Source organism: Marmota marmota, unplaced genomic scaffold, assembly GCF_001458135.2.
Source record: "Marmota marmota marmota unplaced genomic scaffold, marMar, whole genome shotgun sequence".
In the NCBI taxonomy this organism is placed as follows: domain Eukaryota; kingdom Metazoa; phylum Chordata; class Mammalia; order Rodentia; family Sciuridae; genus Marmota; species Marmota marmota.
The window spans coordinates 3,214,234-3,225,417 of NW_025999944.1; the positions used below are offsets into that span (position 1 = coordinate 3,214,234).

General features: G+C 47.5%; 1 long non-coding RNA gene across 1 annotated transcript; it reads left to right on the top strand.

The window, feature by feature from the left end:
• Positions 1-405: 405 nt before the first annotated feature.
• LOC107153896 lies at positions 406-5,086 on the top strand. Its single transcript, XR_001504977.2, has 3 exons — positions 406-648; positions 2,694-2,839; positions 4,980-5,086. It is a non-coding gene; the product is annotated as an uncharacterized LOC107153896 (long non-coding RNA).
• Positions 5,087-11,184: the final 6,098 nt, after the last annotated feature.

The following is an 11,184-nucleotide window of genomic DNA, read 5'->3' on the forward strand; positions in this document are numbered from 1 at the left end:
TCCAGTCTCAAAACTGGGTCACTGGGTTGGGGGTGTAGCTCAGAACACTTACCTAGCTGCCCTGGGTTTGACCCAGCACTGAAAAATAAGCAAACAAATCCCAAACAAAAACTGGGTCCTTTACACCACAGATCAGGGAGGCCGTGATGTGGGGGGCTTGTGGGGGCTTTATGGGGGGCTGCCTTGGTGCCCTGGCCTGGAGGAGGGCCCATGGGCTCAGGCAGTGGTGGGTGAGTTCATTCCTCAGACCTGGGGGATGAGTAAACCTGGACGCTGGTCATCCACAGCTATTAAGGAGACAGAACAAGATCCTGGGGCTGTCAGAGGCACACCTGTGTCCCCAAGCCAGTGTTTCCTTTGAGTTGCGTGCATGTTTGCATGTGCATGTGCAAACAAAGCATGTGTGAACTGTGCGGTGAGGTGGGAGGGGAGCTGCATGCTCCCACGGGTGACCTACGGGGAGAAGTGTTGTTCATGAGCTTTTAGAGCAGTTTGGTCACAGAAAGGGGGCCCAGAGACAGGTGAGGAGCTGTGGAGGCAATGCAGAGGGAAGAGCCGGAACCAAAATTCATGTGTTTGGAAGCCCAACCCCCCAAGACCTCAGGATGCAACTGTATTTGGACATGGCACCTTTCAAGAGGTGATAAGGTAAGAAAATTCATTAGGATGATCCTAACCAGGTAGAACTGGTGTCCTCCTAAGGAGAGATTGGGACACAGACAGCAGGACTTTGCTATGGCGGCCCTCGCAGGCTACAGCACGGTGTCTGCCAGTCCAGGACTCCCAACTCCATTGCTGGAGGGGAGAGAGCCCCAGAGGACACAGACTCCCTGTTGGGAAAGGCAGGTCTTGGGGACAGGGAGTGGGGCTCTGGGGCTGGGGAGTGGGGAAAGCACCTAACAGACTGGCCACTGTCCCTTCACCTTCACTGTCCTAAACCCCTGGCAGGGCCCAGAGGCTGTGACTCACACATGACAGAGCTTTGGGAACCTCGGGCATGGACCAGACCTGGGCGGTTCCATAGCCTGGGCAGGCACACAGGTCCCCCGACCTCCTGCTGAGGTTGCCAGAGCCAAGAGGGTTTCTGACTATTCTAGAATGGAAGGCTTCCACCTCACCCTGGGCCAAGCACATCAATTATATAAATTGCCTTTATTGGGAAAAAAAAATCATATGAAAAGAAATGAAAATCAGCAAAAATGGTGGGTATCCGTTAATTCAATTTGCGTTGTCATCACCCGTGATTGAGGTCGAGGATTTGTTTATTTCTTCTGGTCTGAAGGACTCAGCCTGTTCAATATTGCTGAGTCTTAATTATTTCAGAGTCATTGATAAGGAAATTGATGTTGCCATTTCCGTGGTCGCAGAAGAGCAATTTTAAAAATTCCTTTTCTCTACCAGACTTGTTAGTCAATGAGAATGATGACTTGTGCCCCATAACTCAGCACGTTTCTTTTGGGACCCCGTGATCTTGCTGTGAACATTTTGTAGACCATTTAACGATTTCTCCTATGTAGCTATCACTTTCTCATCTCCTGCCGTCAGCTCATTCTCTAAAATACGATGAAGGGCTTCAGGTCATTCAGCGTTCATGACAAGCAGGATGAAGTGCCCTGTGGTTACCATCTGGGGGTGTTGGGTTCCTTGTCTCCACTCAGCGAAGAATTGAACAGGGTGCAGAGATTGCAAGCAGCAGGCTGTTTGCAAGAGTGACAGAGACAGTCTTCTCTGAAGGAGCTGGGAGTTGGGTGGGGGAGTTTTGGCCTGTTTTTTTTTTTTTTTTTATGGTCCTTGGAATTTCCTCCTCCCCTTGTCTCCTCCTCTGTCCATGAGCTCTCACTATTATTTGTTGGCACCCCTGTGTCCATGCATATATTTTAGTTTTTCTATTTAATCTCTGCTTAGGGGCAAGTTTTTGGAAGTGTCTGTTTGATTGGGTCCCCTGCTTGTGTTCATGAGCACTTTTGTCAGCTGGGAAGTTGACCTCTTTGGAAGACCCTCTTCATGCTCCTTTGGTCTGGCTGTGCCCCTGACCTCCTCCCTTGCCACCTTGCCCTGGCTGCCTAGGTCCAGCTCTCTACGACCACATCCCGTGCCATTCAGAGTTGGCTTCTGCCCACCTCCAGGACAGTTGGTGGAGATGATGAACAGACATACATACCCCCAAAGTGTTCAACAATAATGTTTGGGCTTTTTTCTCAGAAGTTCTTTCTTCAGGTTGCAAATGAAGAATCGCTTCTGTCCTTGAAATTTGGACACAAGCTCCGAGAGTCACAGCCTCTGCAGTGTGGATGTGCCTGTCTTTCCATTTAGGCATTAACATGGTGAAAAGTGGTGGGAGGTGGACTCCTTCAGAACAAGAAGTTAGGTCCTCACCTAGGAACTTTGTTGAGTGTTTGATTAGAAGGTGGGTTTGTAACTGTGGGGCCTCAGAACACAATACACCAAAATACGGCACCTTGGTGGGCTGAGAATTTGAATTCAGGGTTGTTGGAAGGATCAGAAGCAAGATCTCTCCTTGCCTTTCTCCTGCCCTCTGTGTCCAGCCCTTTCTTCCCCAACTGTGGAAACCAGAATTCCTTTCCCCAAGCCAGTCACAGAAGCTAGAACCCTTCTCCATTTCCAAAGGGCTTCTGTGTCACATAGAACTCCCTAAATCTGTTATTCTTTTCTCTTCTTAATCTGTCCTACAGGGTTTTGTCCAATGCTGATGGTGGGTGAGAAAAAGAATCATCAACCGTGGTCCTGGGGTAGAGCAGGGCCTGGACCCATGTTCCCAGAGAGGAGGACCCCAAAGTCACGTCTTGCTCTGCTCCTGTCACTGTGACATATATCTGAGGTAATCAAAACTAGAAAGGGGAGGGGTTTGTTTGGGCTCGCAGTTTTGGAGGTTCCAGTGCCTGACCAATTGGTCCCATTGCTTTGGGGACTAGGGTGAGGCAGCACATCTTGGGGAAATGAACGAGTCACTTTAAGGCAGGAAACTAAAGAGAGGCAGAGGAAGGGGCTGGGGCCCCACTCTCCCTTTGGGGAGCTCACCTCCAACGACCAGAGCAACTCCCGCTGGGCCCCACTCTTAAATCCCCCCCCAACAGTGCTGACCACCAAGCCCTTAATGCGTGGGACCTGGGGGGACATTTAAGTACAAACTATGGCAAATGCCTACAAAGTGGTCCAGTGACCCTTGTCCTTGCACACTCTGAGGGGTCACCTTTTGTTCTGTACTGGCTGCCCTCCAGAGCTGCGGATCTGTGCCTTGGGAGCAGGGCAGGAGAGCGGCCATTCATCACGAGGCAGCGCTGCTCTGCCCTTGGAGATTTCTGATGAAGCCCCGTGGGCCCCTTAATTACGCCGCCGCCCATTTGTGAGATTCAATTACGGTGGAGATCAGTCGCGGCCTTCTGCAGCGTGCTGAATGCCAGGGAGACGGGCAGCTGACCAGGACTGGTTAGAGGTGATCGATGCAGCCCTGGCCAGCCTGTGTCAGCCTCGGCCACGACTCTTATTTATTGAGGGCCGTCCCCATCCCAGAGCAGCTGCTCTTCCTGAGCTGGGGGACGCATTTCAGTGCTTGGAGGGACCCACAGGGCATGGGCAGGGCTTTGTCCTCACAGGGGCCTGGGTAGCTCCAAAGGGCCAGGAAGGAATCAAAGAGCTCAGAGGCAAATAAACCTGTGCTCGTCAAAGTCCACCAGGCCAACAGGGAGAGTGGGGTAGAGGTGAAGGCCGGAAAGAGGAGCAGATAAGAGCGTTTGTTCTCTGGATGCCGCCCAGCTGATACTGACACTCATTTACAAAAGCCAAGGCTGATGTTTAAGTCCCACAGACCAATGACAATTGTCTTGTCTGCCCAATTGGACAGGGGCTCCTCCTCCTGTGCTCCTGAGACTGGAGTTAAGGGATGGACTTTAGTCTTCCACACATGTAGTTTCAAGCCCCAGTACTGGCTCTGATGAGCTGGGAAGCTCCTCCCCAGAGCCTCGGTTTCCTCATCTGTAAGATGGGGGTCTTTAATTTTTTTTCTCTTGTGGTTGTAGATAGACAGAATGCCTTTATTTTACTTGTTTATTTTTGGTGGTGCTGAAAATTGAACCCCGAGCCTCATGCATGCTAGGCAAGTGCCCTGTCACTGAGCTACAGCCCCGAAGATGGGGGTCTTGTGAGAAGTAAATGAGATAGTGTGGTTTCTTACTACACCTGACACACAGGAGACAGGCCAGTACGTGGTAATTACCATTATCATCCTTATCTCGGATTGTACCGTGATGGTCTGGTCCCCTCGCCATCCTGAGATGTTCTCATGGACTCACGCTGCACCACATTCATATTTTTATCCTGACTGCCAAAGCAAGGCAAGACTAGGGACCTGACAAAGGTGGATGGGAAGGAAAGAAAGAGGAAGGAATGGGAGACAAGGCTATGCCTTCCGAATGGCCACGTGGCCTGGGCTCTCACCTCTCTGTCCACCACTGAGCGCTCATATTCACTGGGTGTGCCACCTCCGGGAGCCGAGCAGCCCTCAGCACAGGGCCAAATGAACACACCTGCAAGAGCTGGGGTGGCCGCTAGAAGATAGCTCTAGGTTCTCAAATAAGCTGCTCAGACCAAGCTGCTCGGACCGCTGGAGCCTTGTGCTCTGTGAGGTGCTCACGACAAGACCTCTGAGGAGCCATGTGAGGGATGGCTTGAAGAAGACTGCCTGAGAGCTAGGGTGCTGGGTGGCCTCCCAACCACCTCTTCTCCTTCCTGGAACCTGGGCACTGTACCATGGAGCTACATTCCCAGCTCCCTTTATATATATGTATTTATTTATTTCGAGACAGAACTCCCTAAGTTTCCCAGGCTGGTCTTCGAATCATGGCCTCCCAAGTCACTGGGATTACAGGTGTGCACCATCATGCCCACTTGCCCCTTCTTTAAATCTGAAATCATAGAAACTCAAAGAAAAAACTTCTAGTTCTCATGTCCTTTGGTTTCAGTGGCTTCTGGACCAGGGATCTCCAGCTTCACCCCAACCGTCAGATAAACACATCCATGTAGTTCCTTGTCTCAGTCAATGTGAGGATTAAAACTGACTTTAAAAAACAATAAGGGTAAATACAATTTTTAATGAAATATGGTTTTTAGCTTCTTCACACCCCATTGTAGTGGGTTGAATGAATATGTGCCCTTCCAAGAGATATGTCCGAGTCCTCACCTCCAGTTTCTGGGAATGTGACCTATTTGGAAATAAGATCTTGCAGATGTAATTAAGGGTCTTTATATGAGATCATCCTTGACTTAGGGTGGACCCCAAATACAATGATTGATGTTCTTTTCAGAGAAAAGAGGAGATTTGGTGCAGGCAGACAGAGATGGTCACGTGAGGACAGACTCAGAGACAGGAGTGAGGCGGCTTCACACCCAGGAATGCCCAGGATTGCGGGCTGGGAGAGGCGTGGGACACTCTTTCCCTTAGAGCCCCGCAGCGCAGGACTGCCCCCCGTCTGGATCCTCACAGGGATGTCCTCCCTCTTCTCCATCCCAGCACCGTTGGACGTTTTATGTCTCCTCTTTTTCTTTCCAAGATGTGGCACAAGCCTGCCTGACTGGAGGCACTTAATTGCATGTATTGTCTTTTGTTAAGACAATGGAGACAGCTGTTTAAATCCAGCCGTACCCTCCCACAAAGCATGAGTCTGTCCAGCCCAGTCCCCGCTTCACAATGAATCCTGGAGGAAGATGGGAGGCTTCTGCTCACAGTGGCAGTGGGGCCAGCGACCCTGCCTCCTGTTCTCTCTCCACCTGGACAATTATGCAAAGTCCTCTGCAATTCCGGGGTAGAGTTCTCTGAAACAGGCCAGAAGACACAATTGGGGCTGGTTGCTTCTGAGGTCAAAGATGCCAGTGGACAGAGGCATCTAAAATCTGGATGAAAAAAAAATCAAACTGTTTTCTTGACTCTATTTTTCTGCCACTCACATAAGAGAAAGCTAGAGAGTCAAGACTCTCAGACTTTCAGAAAGGCTCTGAAAGGACCCGGAGCACTCTGGTGCCACCTGCTACCTTCTGAGGGTGCTAGGTCTTGCTCTTCAGGGCTGCACTGAAGTGGGCAGGCCATTCAAGAGATGAAGGCTCTCAAGTTCAAGGTCGGGTGGGTTATAAATGGCGAGGCTGGATGTGAGACTGCCAGATTCCAAACCCTGCAGCTTTTGGTTCTTTTCACTACAACACAACACTACCAATTTAGGAAAAGGGTTTCTTACACGAAGGTGCAAAAAAAAAGAAAAAATTATGATAGTTAAAGTCTAGTGAGGGGAGGGAGGCAATACACAGTGGCACTTTCTTTTTAAATGTGTTCTTCAGCTGTGAAACACAACCAAAAGGGTTCAATAGAAGGTTGGCTGAATAAATTGTGGTCCATCTCTATTATGAAAAACTGGGAAGCCATTAAAAAGAAAAAGCTAAATCTAGGTGTCCTGATAGGAGGATCTGCCCAAAATGTATCCCATGGAAAAGCAGCATGATTTCACTTATATCAGAAATAAACACATTGGCTAAGGGTTCAAAAAGATCTGCGACTGGTTTTCAACCTGGATTTTACCTCAGCCTCGCTCTGTTAGTGCCTAGCAGATACCAGTGCGAGGTAGGAGTGGTGGGCGCACCCCAGGCAGAGGGAACCTTCCTTTGGAGGATGAGTTTGGAACAGCCTCAGGTCTCCTAGGGAAAAGCAGGAGGTACCCACAGACAGCTCTCCAGGGGGACCTGGCTGGGAGGAGGGAGACAGGAAGGAGGGGGTCTCAGCATGCACCCCCGAATCAGAGCTGCTCTACATATTACCAGTTTTTCTTAGTGACCGGATTGCTTGCGATTGCAGCTATCACCTATTTGAAAACCATCCAAGGAGAGTGATCTTTTTGCAGAAGAGGAAATGGAGGGCCAGAGATAAGAAGTGATCTAGGTGTGGTGGCTCATGCCTATGTTGGGGAGGCTGAAGCAAGAGGATCACAAGTTCAAGGCTAGTGTGGGCAACTTAGTGAGACCACGTCTCCAAGTAAAATAAAAAGGGCTGAGGGTGTAGCTTGCCTGGCATGTGTGAGGTCCTGGGTTCGGTCCCCTGTATCCCCTGCCACATACAAACAACAGCGACTTTAACTGTTGGTTCTTTAGGGAGTAGGTGTCAGTCACATGGGCAGCACACCCTGTCACGATGCCCTCAGCCCAGCTCTGTGCCTAGCATAAGTGGCCCCAGCTCCTGGATGTATAGCAATCTGGGTGCCTTTCTGTGACTAGGTCATTTGAATATCTAACATTTCCCTGCCAAGGGGCTTTGTGCTAGGAACAAAACTGTCCCCCAAACTCTTGCTGCAGATATAACCCAGCTGCTGCAGTAGAACACTAGAGGAACTGATCTTTCTACCAAGTCTATAATGACCTTTGAAACAAACCCTTGGTCCTTCCTAGGGCTGTAATGGGTAAGCATCTCTCCCCAAGGTCATTTTTTCAAGTGGACTTGAGCTTATCCTGCTGTCGTCCCCACAATGCCCAGAATAAAGTCCATGCTCGCTCACATCATGGCTTGGTGGGAGGCAGGTGGGCTTTGGAGTCAAAGAAGCCCACGTTGACGTCCTGCCTCGATTGTGTGGTTTGGTCTTGGTCACATACCACTGAGAGCCTTTTCACTTAGCTGAAGAGAAAATCCTAGAGGGGTGTTGTGAAGAAGATGAGAACTATTGGCATAAAGCATCCCCCACCCCCCAAGTAAAAAATTGCAACCCAAGTGTTCATCAGTGGATGGATGGAAAACAAAATCTGCTCTACACAAAGAAAGGAGCATTGCTCAGTTGTCACGTTCCACGTTCCAGATGACCTTGGAGACATTCCGTGACACTCTATGATTCAGTTTATGTGAGGTACCTAGAACAGCCAAATTCATAAAGACAGAATGTGGACTGGTGGTTATGAAAAGCAGGGGCAGGGAGGACAGGAAAGTAGTGTTTCATGGGTGCACTTTGGGAAGATGAAAGCATTCTTCGGCCAGGTGATGGTTGCACAATAATGCACTCAGAGCTACAGAACCGCTCACTTAAAAATGGTTAATATGGTGCTGTGGTTTGGGTATGTTTTGTCCCTCAAAGATGCACATTCTTGAAGCTCCATTTTGACCCGTGGGGGACCTTTCAGAGGTGGGGGACTAGTGGGAAGTGATTGTGAAGCTGATTGAAGTTGGGGGCCCTTGTAAAATCCTGAGCAGTTTCCTCAAGCTGACAGTAAAGGCTGAGGCCTGCCCCTCTCCCCCCAAGGACACTGAAAAAGGACATGTTCCCCCCCCCCCCCTCTGGCCCAAACCAGCTGACTTCAAGTGTCTATTTCCAGTCTTTTGTCTCAATCTGCCACCTGCCTCTTCCCTTTTAAAGCTTTTCTTGTCCTCAGAGCCTCTGAGGATGGAATTTTTAAAACAAAAAGTCTTTCTCTTCCTTCCAAGCTGGCTTTGAAGAAAACCTTTTTTTCCTACCAATTTGACCCAGAATGTCTGTGGAGTAGCCAGCAGGGCCCCAGCCTCTCCACACCCCTCCCTGAGGGGCACCAGTGCTGGGTGTCTGCCCTTGTGAGAGGATCAACCCTGGCCTCCCACAGGATGGATCAGATCCCGTGAGGGCAGGAGGCTGGGAAAAGAGCCCGGCTCCTCCACTCTTTGCTGCCCTTCCACCCTGTGCACAGGGGACCCACAGTGGTGGGAACAGGAGGTTGAGGGTGATTCTATGAAATGGGCCTACTGTGTCGACCCCCAGATGCTTTCATTTTTAAAAAGCAACTTACTTGCATCCCTGCCTGGCTTATGTGGAAAGGATAGATTGCATTCCTCAGCCAACTGTTAGCTGTTAGTCAGCAGTCAGGGGTGGACCTGGGCAGAACTCTCCGGAAACATCCCTGGGACCGCAATGAGACTGAAGGCAGGAGGCACACCACCCTTCTCCTCTCTGAGAAGACCCACTCTCCCCCCTGAGAGAGTCCCTTTCCCTTTCCCTATCCCTTCTAACTCCTGCCTGTTACTTTGAGTGACCTGTCTGGAATCTTTCTGACCTGATTGCAAGAATTGGGGTTTGCAGGGGGGCAGTCTTCATGCTGCCTCAGTTTCCCAGGAAGCCCCTGTAACACCGTGACACCTCCGCCCTTCTGTCTTCCTCATCCACCACGTCATGGTGCGGCACAAACCCAGCACCAGATGTGACGACCTGACGAGCCTCCGGAGGTGGGAGCTAAACAAACCTCTTTTTGTTATAAAGTATGCAGTTTCAGGAATACTTTAATAGTTACATCAAACAAACTAAGACAGATGATAAATTTTATGTTATGTACATTTTACCATAATTTTAAACATTTGTAAATGAGTTAAATATTGTTGATAAATATTCTAAATGTGGTTGGGGGACACTTAGGGAGCCCTGGGACACTTTCAGGGGATCTAGAACAAATCCATTTTTCGCATTTATGTTTTCCACTCTCCAGGTACAGGAGAGTTTTCCAAAGTCTACATAACCCAGGATAGCACAATAGCTTGAACACAGAAGCAGATTTCAGAACGCAGCATCTTTATTATTAGATAGGTGTGAAAGGGGCTTGCAAAATGTAAAATAAAGACACTCTTCCAATTTTTTTTAAAAGAAAAGCATATTTTTAAAAAAGTATGTTATTTATGTTAACATGGGCACATTATTATTGCTTTTAAATGAATTAATAAATATATTTAACAATTTCAGTCTCTAGTAAACATCGACAGACATACAACATATTAATTTGAGTTCTCTGAGGACCTCAATAAATTTTTAAGACTGTCAAGAATACCTGGGGCCACAAAGCTTGAGAATCGCTTCAATAAAGAAAACCTGTCAACTCAGGAGACAGTCAATGCCTTTAAATGTTCAGGCATCAATGTAAAGATACAAGAATTAAGAAAATATTACAACAAAGGAAGCCAACAAAGTTCCACTTGTGGACCAAGAAGAAACAAGATCTATGAAATGACTAATGAAGAATTCAGAATAATACTTTAAGACAAGTTCCTGGTATTATAGGAAAATATGTAGGAACATTTAAATAAAATTTGGAAAGCAATCCATGAATAAAATGAGAATTCTGACAAAGAACTAGAAGAAAAAAAATGAATAGAAATCCCATAAATAAAAATCATAATAACCCAATAGAAAAACTCAGAACTAACTTCAACAACATATTTGATCAACAGAGGAAACAATCAGTGAGCTTGAAGACAGGACACAGGAAAGAAATGATCCAAACAGAGCAGCAAAGAGAAAAAAAGACTGCAAACTGGGGCAGCCAATCTGGAAAGCAGTATGGAGCTTCCTTGGAAAGCTGGGAATGGAACCACCATTTGACCCAGCTATTCCTCTTCTCGGACTATACTCAAAGGACCTAAAAACGGCATACTACAGGGACACAGCCACATCAATGTTTATAGCAGCACAATTCATAATAGTTAGACTGTGGAACCAACCTAGATGCCCTTCAATGGATGAAAGGATAAAAAAAAATGTGGCATATACACAATGGAATATTATTACTCACTAAAAAATAACAAGATCATGGCATTTGCAGGGAAATGGATGGCATTAGAACAGATTATGCTAAGTGAAGTTAGCCATCCCTAAAAAACAAATCCCGAATATCTTCTCTGATATAAGGGAGGTGACTTAAAATGGGGAAGGGAGGAAGAACATGGGAAGAAGATTACCTCTACATAGGGAAGAGGGGTGGGAGGGAAAGGGAGGGAGAAAAGGAATTGCATGGATAGTGGAAGGAGACCCTCATTGTTTTACAAAACATTTGTATGAAGATGTGAGAAAAGAAAAAAAAAAGAATAGCGTTACCCTAGATTAGGTAGAGAGAAGTGATGGGAGGGGCGGGGAGGGGTTGGAGACATAGGAAGGATAGTAGAATGAAACAGACATTATTATTACTGTGGGTATGCACGTGACTGTATGACCAGTGTGACTCTGCAATCTGAATACTCAGAAAAATGAGAAATTATATCCCATCTGATTCAAATGTATGATATGTCAAGGACATTGTACTGTCATGTGTGACTAAGTAAAACAAATTACAAAAAAAGAAAGTAACCAATTATGGTTAAAAGTGTGATTATAGATGATCACCATAAAAAAAAAGAAAAGAAAAAATAATAAA